Consider the following 12,981-nt stretch of genomic DNA (forward strand, 5'->3'; position numbering starts at 1 on the left):
ACCAGCCAATTATTGCCATGCAGTGTATGAACCGATGACACATATAGCTTGAATGGTCCCACAACTGCTTGGACGGTGCCGTCATCATCAGCTTCCCAAAGATTTCGAACTAAGGAAAAAAATATATATATTATACACCATGTTGAAAACAAATAATTTGGATCCATACCTAATACAGGTTGAGTATTCCTAATCATAAAAATGAATTATAGAAATAATACACATGCATGTGGAACATACACTCGCTGAATTATATGGTAGCCGTCATGGCACATAACAGGTAGAATTTAGTGTTAGGTTCCCGTCTTAGAGATCGCCTTGACGTGCGGCAGACGGGCTCAAATAATTTTGTACAAAATGGTTTGCCAAGCATCTCTAACTTATTAGTATAGCACTTGCAATTACAGTGAGTGCAGAATTATTAGGCAAATGAGTATTTTGACCACATCATCCTCTTTATGCATGTTGTCTTACTCCAAGCTGTATAGGCTCGAAAGCCTACTACCAATTAAGCATATTAGGTGATGTGCATCTCTGTAATGAGAAGGGGTGTGGTCTAATGACATCAACACCCTATATTAGGTGTGCATAATTATTAGGCAACTTCCTTTCCTTTGGCAAAATGGGTCAAAAGAAGGACTTGACAGGCTCAGAAAAGTCAAAAATAGTGAGATATCTTGCAGAGGGATGCAGCACTCTTAAAATTGCAAAGCTTCTGAAGCGTGATCATCGAACAATCAAGCGTTTCATTCAAAACAGTCAACAGGGTCGCAAGAAGCGTGTGGAAAAACCAAGGCGCAAAATAACTGCCCATGAACTGAGAAAAGTCAAGCGTGCAGCTGCCAAGATGCCACTTGCCACCAGTTTGGCCATATTTCAGAGCTGCAACATCACTGGAGTGCCCAAAAGCACAAGGTAAGAAAGGCTGAAAGACGACCACCACTGAACAAGACACACAAGCTGAAACGTCAAGACTGGGCCAAGAAATATCTCAATACTGATTTTTCTAAGGTTTTATGGACTGATGAAATGAGAGTGAGTCTTGAAGGGCCAGATGGATGGGCCCGTGGCTGGATTGGTAAAGGGCAGAGAGCTCCAGTCCGACTCAGACGCCAGCAAGGTGGAGGTGGAGTACTGGTTTGGGCTGGTATCATCAAAGATGAGCTTGTGGGGCCTTTTCGGGTTGAGGATGGAGTCAAGCTCAACTCCCAGTCCTACTGCCAGTTTCTGGAAGACACCTTCTTCAAGCAGTGGTACAGGAAGAAGTCTGCATCCTTCAAGAAAAACATGATTTTCATGCAGGACAATGCTCCATCACACGCGTCCAAGTACTCCACAGCGTGGCTGGCAAGAAAGGGTATAAAAGAAGAAAATCTAATGACATGGCCTCCTTGTTCACCTGATCTGAACCCCATTGAGAACCTGTGGTCCATCATCAAATGTGAGATTTACAAGGAGGGAAAACAGTACACCTCTCTGAACAGTGTCTGGGAGGCTGTGGTTGCTGCTGCACGCAATGTTGATGGTGAACAGATCAAAACACTGACAGAATCCATGGATGGCAGGCTTTTGAGTGTCCTTGCAAAGAAAGGTGGCTATATTGGTCACTGATTTGTTTTTGTTTTTGAATGTCAGAAATGTATATTTGTGAATGTTGAGATGTTATATTGGTTTCACTGGTAAAAATAAATAATTGAAATGGGTATATATTTGTTTTTTGTTAAGTTGCCTAATAATTATGCACAGTAATAGTCACCTGCACACACAGATATCCCCCTAAAATAGCTAAAACTAAAAACAAACTAAAAACTACTTCCAAAAATATTCAGCTTTGATATTAATGAGTTTTTTGGGTTCATTGAGAACATGGTTGTTGTTCAATAATAAAATTAATCCTCAAAAATACAACTTGCCTAATAATTCTGCACTCCCTGTACTGTCGGATCTGAGTTTTCACGATGTGAAAACTCAGCTCTGAAAAAGCTGTATGCAGACGGATCTGCGGATCCGTCTGTGCTAAAGTAGACTAAGGACACGGATGGCAATCTTGTGTGCCTCCGTGTTTTTTCACGGACCCATTGACTTGAATGGGTCCGCGAACCGTTGTTCGTCAAAAAAATAGGACAGGTCCTATTTTTGGGACTGACAGGAAACACGGATCACGGACACGGATGACAAACGGTGCATTTTCCGAGTTTTCAACGGACCCAAAAACGGAACAACGGACACGGATGCACACAACGGTCGTGTGCATGAGGCCTAACTAGGGGATACTAGGTGTAAAAATGTTGAGAAAAACTAGAAAAAAGGGACATAGACATCTCATCACCTAAAAAGGCTGTAAAGGATTGTACATCAAGAAGTAATAATAAAGAATTGGGTGTCCCCCTGTTCCTGTCACCACTCAATAGGTTGCTAGTAGAGATGGGCGAATTTCCGCTTATGAAATCCGTCCCGAGGACTCCCCTGCATAACGGAAACGAGGCCGATCTATTTTGCAGCCCATAGACTTCTATTATGACGGAATGAATAATGGAATGCCTCTAAAGGCATTCCGTTATGCATTCCGTCATGGTCTGTGGTAACGGAATCCATAACGCAATTCACCTTTTATCACCAAAGTGTAAACAAATTTCAAAATATGAAATTCGCTCATCTCTAGTTGCTAGTGTTGAGCTGCATGGTGGTTCAATAGTTACTAGAGAAGTCTTGCAGCGCTGGGGTCCTGGGTTTGGATCCAACCATGTATAATATCTGCATATGTTCTCCTCCCAAAATATGCAGCTATGTGGTGAGCTCCAATGGGGCAGGGACTGACAAATATTACTTTATAAGCTCCAAGATGTTTATTGGTCTCCTCTATGGGACCTCCATTTTATGTTCCTCGCTTACACAGCAGTGACATAGGTGTTGCTATGGTAAGTGAGCAAAATAACTTGAAGATGAATATTAACCAACCTATCATTTGATAGTCTCCTCAAACAAGACTTCCATTTTCTCTGTAGCTCTGTACAAAGAGGACTATCACTCCCTGTCCCCATTGTAAGTCACCACTTAGTTGCATGTTTCTGGAGAACTCTCACGGAGAAGGTACACCCTCCATAGAGGTATCAGTCTCAGTTGGATTCAAACCCAATTTCAATCACTTCAAAAACATTTTCATGTGTTGGGCACTATAGTGGTGCAGTGGTTAGCACTGGTGTATTGCTAGTGCTGGGGTCCTTGGTTCAAATCTGGTCAAAAACAACACCTGTTTGGAGATTGTGGGTTTTTCCTGGGTTTGCTTTTACACTTCACTATGGCTCTGTAATATGCTGCCGTTATATGGGTGAGCAAAAATAAATTGGATTTGAACCAAGGATTCTCATGCTACAAGGTACCAGTGCTATCTACTGAGCCACCACATTGCACAACATGCAATTATTTTTTTTTTTAAATGTCATTGCTGGTTCATGTCATTGCTCCCCTCCGAATAGGGTCTTGTATTGGACAATGTGGTGGCTCATGTGGTTGATGCTGGTGTCTTAAAGTTTGTGAGGTTGTTGGTTCAAATCTGACCAAGGATGAGAACTGCATGGAGAGTGTGTGCTGGTTGCAGGGTGGATAAAAATCTATGAATTAAAAAAAAAAAAAAATTTAAATTTAATTTTTTTTAAATATAAAATGCTTTTTGAGGAAAATATATTACCAATCAAAGGTTAAATAAATTCCATTAATCCATTCACAATGTCATGCTCCTCCAGAAGTTTTTGTAAGATTATTGGGCAGTTTCTCTGCCTACAAGATATTAACACAGATGCTTGGTTTACTTTTGCAGTTCTCAAAACTGAATTTGATCACATGCCTCTTCTTCACAGCAAAACTGTTATAACATGAACAAAGTTGAGAAAAAGACCTTAATCCTAACTTCTACAAACCTATGAATACAGAATCAACCTAATCAAACTAATATGAAAAGTTGTTATTCTAAAAATCTTCATCTACTTGCATATTATAAGTTATACCAGCAAGAATTAGTTTTTATGTAGAAAACTATGATTTAAATCAAGCCTTACTGACTAGTGATTTAAATCGTGATTTAAATCAGTATGATTTAAATCAAATCCACCCTGGCTGGTTGGTTGTGAGTGGTGAAAACGTGGTTAGTAATTTGGTGTGATCTGGGGAAAGACTAGTACCCCCCTTGTCACATATGTACCCCAAGGCTAGGAGCATGCCCTGTGTTGCCCATAAGAAGCACAAACTACAAGTTGGCGTGGTATTAAAAAGCAGGAAGTGCTCAACCCCGTATGCAGTGGTGCATCTATACCGGGGGGGCAGATCCTGCACTTGTGGCCCATTGCTAATGGCAATCCCCTGCAAAAATGCATACAATGGAGGATGGAGGATGCCTGCAGCGGACCACAAGTACCACAATGGACATCCTACATAGGATAGCAATTGTGTGGATGTGATAAACAGTCAAAATAACATAACAAAAACAAATACAGGTGCACTCTGCGGTCTTACTAACCCTCATACTGGTGTAAAATTGAGAATTAGCCAAAATATCCTGCTTGGAGGACATGTCTGAGCCCTAGCACCACGCCAAGGTTTCTCAAGTAGCTCGGGAACCTAACGCTAAACCTACCTGGGCCGTATGGGCAATACCAGGAGCCAGTGGGCGAATTACAGGTGCGCAAGGTCCGACTCAAAGCAATCTTCCAGTAACCTCCAGCATGTGACCATGCATACAATGGGAGGAGACAGAGAGCTCTGAGCCCCACCCAAGAATGGCTGATATAGCCCGGGCCTCACATGTGCACCTTGGGCACCTGTAATTCGCCCACTGGCTCCTGGTATTGCCCATACGGCCCAGGTAGGTTTAGCGTTAGGTTCCCGAGCTACTTGAGAAACCTTGGCGCGGTGCTCGGGCTCAGACATGTCCTCCAAGCAGGATATGTTGGCTAATTCTCAATTTTACACCAGTATGAGGGTTAGTAAGACCGCAGAGTGCACCTGTATTTGTTTTTGTTATGTCCATAATAAGCACAGCATGAATACACTGCCAGGACTTGATTTGTATCTAATCAAGTACAACACCTGTGTGGGTTCTCCCTGGGTTTGTTCTTATGAATATGGTTATGTAATATATTGCTGTTATATGAGTGAGAAAAATAAACCGGATTCAAACCAAGGATCTCAGCGCTGCAAGACCCCAGTGCTATCTATTGATCCACCATGTCACCCGACAAACAAGAACAGTTTTGAAAACTCTATGGGGGTGATGAAAATAATATAACTAGTGGTTATCCTAGTGGTTTCTTGCGTTGAGCAGTGTGGTGGCTCCAGTGGTTGGAGCTGGTGTCTTAGAGCAGTGAAGCCCTTGGTTCAAATCTGATCAAGAGCAACACTAGCATGCAGTTTGTGTGTTCTCCCTGGATTAAATAGGTGAACAAAACAAATTGCATTTGAATCCCAGTGCTATCTACTTAGGGCTCTTTCACACTTGCGTTCTTGTCTTCCGGCATAGAGTTCCGTCGTCGGGGCTCTATGCCGGAAGAATCCTGATCAGGATTATCCCCATGCATTCTGAATGGAGAGAAATCCGTTCAGGATGCATCAGGATGTCTTCAGTTCCGGGGAAAATACCGCAGCATGCTGCGCTTTTTGCTCAGGCCAAAAATCCGGAACACTTGCCGCAAGGCCGGATCCGGAATTAATGCCCATTGAAAGGCATTGATCTGGATCCGGCCTTAAGCTAAACTTTGTTTCGGCGCATTGCCGGAGCCGACATTTAGCTTTTTCTGAATGGTTACCATGGCTGCAAGGACGCTAAAGTCCTGGCAGCCATGGTAAAGTGTAGTGGGGAGCAGCATACTTACCGTCCGTGCGGCTCCCGGGGCGCTCCAGAGTGACGTCAGCGCATGGATCACGTGATTACATGGATCACGTCATCCATGCGCATGGGGCGCCCTGACGTCATTCTGGAGCGCCCCGGGAGCCGCACGGACTGTAAGTATACCGCTCCCCCGCTCCTACTATGGCAACCAGGACTTTAATAGCGTCCTGGCTGCCATAGTAACACTGAAAGCATTTGGAAGACGGTTCCGTCTTCAAATGCTTTCAGTACACTTGCGTTTTTCCGGATCCGGAGTGTAATTCCGGCAAGTGGAGTACACGCCGGATCCGGACAAACGCAAGTGTGAAAGAGGCCTAAGCCACCATGTTGCCCAACACACAAAAGCATTTTTGAAAACACAGTGGGCGTGATGGAAATAACGTAAGAATAAAACTAAATCTGGGCCACCTCCCCTTGCTGGGTCATGTCATCATTTACCTCAGAGTGGTTTCTTATGTTAGCAGCGCTCACCACTGAGCCACCATGCTGCCATCTTAGAGTGGTGAAGTCATTGGTTTAAATCTGAGAAAGGGTGGTTGTGGGAGAGCAAGGGCTATATCTTTATGGAGTATAAATGTGGGTGGTGATAATGGGTGTGGAAAAGAAAAGAGTATCGGACTTGGCTTTTTTTTATAGTCATAAAATATTATTTGTTGGCCTCCACCAACATTTTTGAAACCACAATGGGGGTAATGACAATATCTTAACAAACTGGATGCCTCCTCCAGAAAGGGAATATGTTTGAAAATTGGTTGTGAGAGAAAAAGTAATATGTTGTGAGTTCAAGGGCGGGCTTAAAAAGTAATGTTTTTAAAAGAATACTTTCATCCATCTCTTACCACCAAGCTACATCTATCAGGAGAACACAGAACCCTCATCAGATAGCAGCATTGCGTGGATTATATCCAGCAGCCTCACAACTGAAAGACACCAGTGCTGACCACTGAACCACCATTCAGTACTAGCAAGACCAAGGAGGTGAATGTTGACATGAACCTGCAGCAGGAGGCAAGCCTTTAGGTGATGAGCTGTCTATGTAGTTCCAGTGTTTCTCAATGTTCCTAAGCCTAGTACCCCCTGGTCACATACATGACCCAAGTACACCAAGGCTATGATCATACCCTGTGCTGCCTATAAGAAGCACAGTATGAGTATACGGTCAGGACTTGGTTTGAATCTCATCAAGTACAACACCTGCCTGGAGATTGTGTGTTCTCCCTCGGTTTTGAACCAAGGATCCCAGCACTGTAAGACCCCCAGAGCTATCCACTGATCCACCACATCAGCGCATTTGTGGGGTGATGAAAATAGTATAACAAAATGCATACTTCTGCCATTGCTGGTTCATGTCATTGCTCAATTTTGATCTCCCATAATGCCATGGGTGTCTGCGTACACCAATATCTTTGTAAGTTGTTGTACTCATTTTGAACTATACAAAAAACAGCAAAATCCTTGGTGAAGTTCATGTGATATTGTTTATTTCAATAAAAAGTAAACTGATTTAAAAAAAAAAAGAATCAACAAGGTCATCTTGAAATGCCCTTACCCTTTAGAGAACAACCTCGTCTGCCAAATAACAGAAATCTTGCCCTAGCAAGATTGAAATGTTTTAAGAAAAAGATGGGAAGAGATCCCAAATTCAAGCAAGATTATTTGAAATTCATGGAAGGCATCCTCGAAGAAGGACATGCAGAGAAAGTTAATAGCAAACCTAAAGAAGGAGAAGTGTGGTACAGCCTACATAAAGGTGTCTACCACTCAAAGAAACCAGATAAGATTAGAGTAGTATTTGATTGCTCAGCAAAATACAATGGTGTTGCATTGAACGATCATCTACTAAAAAGACTAGATCTTACAAACACTCTGCCTGGAGTACTCTGTAGATTTAGAAAGTATCCCGTAGCGGTCATGTGTGATGTTGAAAAGATGTTCCACCAGTTTCATGTGAAGAATGAAGATAGAGACTTCCCGAGGTTTCTATGGTGGGAGGATGGAGATACAGATACAGAGCCAGAATACAGAATGAAAGTACACTTGTATGGAGCAACATCATCTCCAGGTTGCGCCAATTATGGTATGAAGTTCCTAGCTAATCAGAATGAAAAGGATTGCCCATCAGCAGCAACATTTCTGAAGAAAAACTTTTATGTAGATGATGGTTTTATAAGTCTAGAGTCCACAGAATCAGCAATCAAACTAGTGAAAGAAAGCCAAGAGTTATACGCAAGAGGAAACCTGCGCCTTTACAAATTCATCTCAAATAACAGAGAGGTACTGGAATCCATCAGTAACTTTGAATGTGCAGCAACAATGAAGAATGTAGATCTCAATTATGATCATCTTCTAGTTCAGAACGTACTTGGATTGGGATGGAATGTAGAGAACGACAATTTCTTCTTTGAAGTATCTATTGAAGAGAAAATTGCAACTAGACAAACCATTATTTCCGCAGTGGCTTCTATATTTGATCCATTGGGATTCTTGGCCCCAGTAATCCTCAGAGAAAAAGAAATACTACAAGAATTATGCAGACAGAAGATGGGATGGGACGAGCCCATACCTGAAAATTTGAGGCCAAGGCAGGAGATTTGGATAAGAGACTTGCAAAACTTGAGAGAAGTTCGAATACTCAGATGTTTTGTACCTCATGATTTCGGAAAGTAAAAGAAAATAGAACTTCATCATTTTTCAGATGCCAGTAGTTATGGTTATGGCCAGTGCTCCTACATCAAAGTAATAGGAGAATAAGGCCTCTTTCACACGGGCGAGATTTCCGCGCGGGTGCAATGCGTGCAGTGAACGCATTGCACCCGCACTGAATCCTGACCCATTCACTTCTATGGGGCTGTGCACATGAGCAGTGATTTTCACACATCACTTGTGCATTGCGTGAAAATGGCAACATGCTCTACTTTGTGAGTTTCTCACGCAACGCAGGCCCGATAGAAATTAATGGGGCTGCGTGAAAATCGCAAGCATCCGCAAGCAAGTGCGGATGCGGTGCGATTTTCACGCATGGTTGCTAGGAGATGATCGGGTTGGGGACCTGATCATTATATTATTTTCCCTTATAACATGGTTATAAGGGAAAATAATAGCATTCTAAATACAGAATGCTAACTAAAATAGGGCTGAAGGGGTAAAAAAAAAAATAAAATAAAATTTAACTCACCTTAATCCACTTGTTCGCGCAGCCCGGCTTCTCTTCTTTCTTCTTCTTTGCTGTGCTGTCACGGATGGTGTTGCAGAAAGCTGGAACTTATAAATAAACATCCGACTGGCTTGATCCCAAACTAAGGAGCATATGGGTGAGCCCTATAAAACCCCTAGAGCTCTCCCTGACTGCTATGCCCATGCAAAGGTCTTTATGGTAGACGATTGCATGCCCTCGTACCTTATACTATGTGACACCTGAAAACCCTAAAATAGTGAGGGGACACGACCACCGGCTCCCTGCACTTAATACGGATGGAGTCAGGGTCACCTACAATCAAGCCAGCAAGAAAACACAAATAAAGGAAACAGACTTATCTGAGGAATCAGGAGAAGCAGCCTCCAGCAGTGAACACAATCCAGGAAGAAGTATAAACCGCAATGTGAGGCAGTATGGGAGGGAATATAAAGGGAGACAATCAGTGCAAATAGGTGACAGCTGGGAGAAGGAAAGGAGATTAGAAAGTGAAACCAAAACCAAGAACATCATACAACAGGTAGAGAAGAACGTCTGCCACATCTTCTCACAGAGCTGGCGGTGACCTGTGCAGGAGAAAAATGACCTGTGGTGACGTCACTGCACTCATCACATGATCCATCACCATGGTGATGGATCATGTGACGGACCATGTAATGAGCGCAGTGACATCACCAAAGGTAATTTTCCTCCTGCACAGAAAAGAAGAAGAAAGAAGAGAAGCCGGGCTGCGCAAACAAGTGGATTAAGGTGAGTTAAATATTTATTTATTTTAACCCCTCCAGCACTAATTTACTAAGCATTCTTTATTAAGAATGCTAATATTTTGCCTTATAACCATGTTATAAGGGAAAATAATTACATCTACACAACCTTGAACCCAAACCTGAACTTCAGTGAAGTAGTTCGGGTCTGGGTACCACTTTCAGTTTTTTATCACGCGCGTGCATAACATATTGCACCTGCGCGATAAAAACTGAACGGAACACAATCACAGTCAAAAATGAGTGCAATTGCGTACCTACTCGCGCGGGTTTGCCGCAATGCACCCGGGACGCATCTGGTGCCAAAACATGACACCCGTGTGAAAGAGGCCTAAAAGATACTGTGCCCTGGTTATGAGGAAGGCCAGAGTTGCACCTACCAGTATTCAGACAATACCAAAACTTGAATTGACAGCAGCTGTTGTTTCACCATCAGTAAGCAAGTTTCTGAGAGAAGAATTGGAATTAAAAATAGATGAAGAATATTTTTGGACAGACTCACAAGTTATCCTAGGATGCATAAACCACGAAGCTTGAAAATTCCATATCTTTGTTGACAACAGAGTTGAGAAAATTCGGGACATAACAAAACCGGTACATTGGCATCACATTGACACAAAGCATAACAGAATTGAAAAATTCACACTGGTTAACAGGTCCAGAGTTCTTTTGGGAAAATGAAATCACGCACAGTAAAGGTTACACAGAATTGTCTATGGGTGATTCAGAAGTAAAAGTTGTACAAACATTGAGCACTGCTGCCAAGTGTCAAGATGACATACTTAAAAGACTAGCCAGATGTTCAAAATTGAATACAGTCATAAACGTACAGTAGCTCGAATTCAACGTTTGGCAAAGGGAATCAGAAAGAAGGAATTGTTGAATGTAGAAGAAAGACTGAAAGTCATAAGACTCATTCAACAGAGATTCTACAGTGAAGGGTTGAAGAGACTTAGTCAAGAACCTAAAAGGCTTCCAAAAAACCACCCATTGTACAAGCTTAATCTTATTCTGCAGGATGGTATACTGAAGGTGGGAGGGAGACTGGAAAATGCATAGTTACCTAGAGTGAAGCATCCAGCAATTCTACTAAAAAACCTCTACCTTCACAAGATTGATTATTGATCACTACCACAACATATCCTTGCATCAAGGAAGAAGCTTTACCCAAAGCTGTTTGAGAGAAGGTGGTTACTGGATTGTGAAAGGAAGCAAAGTTATAGCAAAGTATAAAAGTAAATGTGTAGTCTGCAGAAAGGCACGTAGACCTACAGCAGAACAAAGAAGGGCAGATTTACCGGCAGATCGTGTAAACCCATCACCACCATTTCTTTATAGCGGAATTGATTGTTTTGGCCCATTCATCACCAAACAGAACCGCAAGGAGTACAAGAGATATGGACTAATAATTACATGTCTAAGCTCCAGAGCAATTCACCTGGAAATGCTAGAAGATATGTCAACTGACGTATTCATCAACGCTTTAAGATGTTTCATCGCCATTAAAGGTACTGTCAGAGAGCTTAGATCTGACCAAGGATCTAATTTTGTCAGAGCAAAGAATGAATTGAAGAAAGCTCTAAAAGAGATCAATAAAGATAAGTATTTGGTAGAGGAACAGTGTGATTTTCATATGAATGCTCCACATGCAAGCTATACAGGAGGAGTTTGGGAAAGACAAATCAGAACTGTGAGAAATGTGTTAGGTTCAGTGTTGAAAAAGAACACCGGAAGAATAGATGATGATTCACTTAGGACCCTATTCTATGAAGTAATGTCTATCGTTAACAGTCATCCACTTACAGTTGATAAAATCAACGATCCAACAAGTTTGGACCCTTTAACTCCCAACCATCTACTTTACCTTAAGTCTGATTACATACAGCCACCGCCTGGCAAGTTCACCAAAGAGGATTTATATGCTAAAGGAGATGGCGAAGAGTTAAATATCTATGAGAACAGTTTTGGAATAGATGGAGGAAAGTGTACTTAGCCAATCTTATGCTAAGAAGTAAATGGCAAACACCTAGAAGAAATGTCCAAGTTGGTGACATCGTGTTAGTGAAAGAAGATTTACCTAGAAGTCAATGGAAATTGCCCAAAGTTCTAGAAGTTCAAAAAGATGAAGACAAACTAGTAAGAAGAGTGTTGTTACAAATAGGAGACTCAAAACTTGACAAAAAAGGAAAACGTCTCACTACTCCACTCAGGTTGGAACGTCCTATACAGAAGTTAGTTGTTCTACTTGAGAGTGATATAAGAACCTGATGGAAAATTCTTCAAATTCATGTTCAAGTCCTACCACTAAGAACATATAATTATAGGTAATTTTGGTGGGAGTATAGCTGGCCAGCTAGGACCTGTCCTAGGTTGGTAGTATAGCTTATATGTGTATACAGCTAAACCTGCTAATAACCTTAATACAGTTCCTATGTTTATGTGTTAGAGACAAAAGCAGAGTTATTTACTGTGACATCATGTTTTGGATGTCAAATAACTGTTATAATTTGTGTTCACAGAAGCAGAAAAAAATAATATGCCTTTAAGATGCATTTTGTAATGTAAGGTAAGCTCAGTGACAGCAGAAACAGAAAGCATAGTGTTAATCTGTTGTTGCTGGGCAGAATTCTAGACCAATCACAGCCAGCATTGAGTTTTCACTCAAGAGTTTTCACAGCAAGAGTTTTCACCAATCACAGCCAGCCTCACACACAGCCTGTCTGGGAATTCCCCCAGCTCCTGCTGCTAGAATCATTCTTCAGCTCCTGTCTCTGGTGAATAGACATTCACTCCACTGAGAGTCCAGTTTTATGGGAACAAAAGGCCAAAATAGGTATGTAAAAAATTTATATAATGTTCCTATTGTTAGTATTGTGTTTAGAACTGTATACTATACTGAACTAGATATATATGTGTTTACTTACAGTTCCACCAAATTCAATTGCAACAATACAATTGTAAATACAAATTGCAAGCATTCAGATTCCATATTGCAATCCAAATTGCATACAACCATACCAGATAATACTCAAGCAATCTGCAAATAGTCACTGCTAACTGCAAGTAGAACTATTAGTTAGACCTCAGATATACCTCTCATAGAGATCATAAAGTGCTTAAATAACTTAAAGTGAGAGTACAGA

The sequence above is a fragment of the Bufo bufo genome, chromosome 11 (genome assembly GCF_905171765.1).
Source record: "Bufo bufo chromosome 11, aBufBuf1.1, whole genome shotgun sequence".
Taxonomy (NCBI): Eukaryota; Metazoa; Chordata; class Amphibia; order Anura; family Bufonidae; genus Bufo; species Bufo bufo.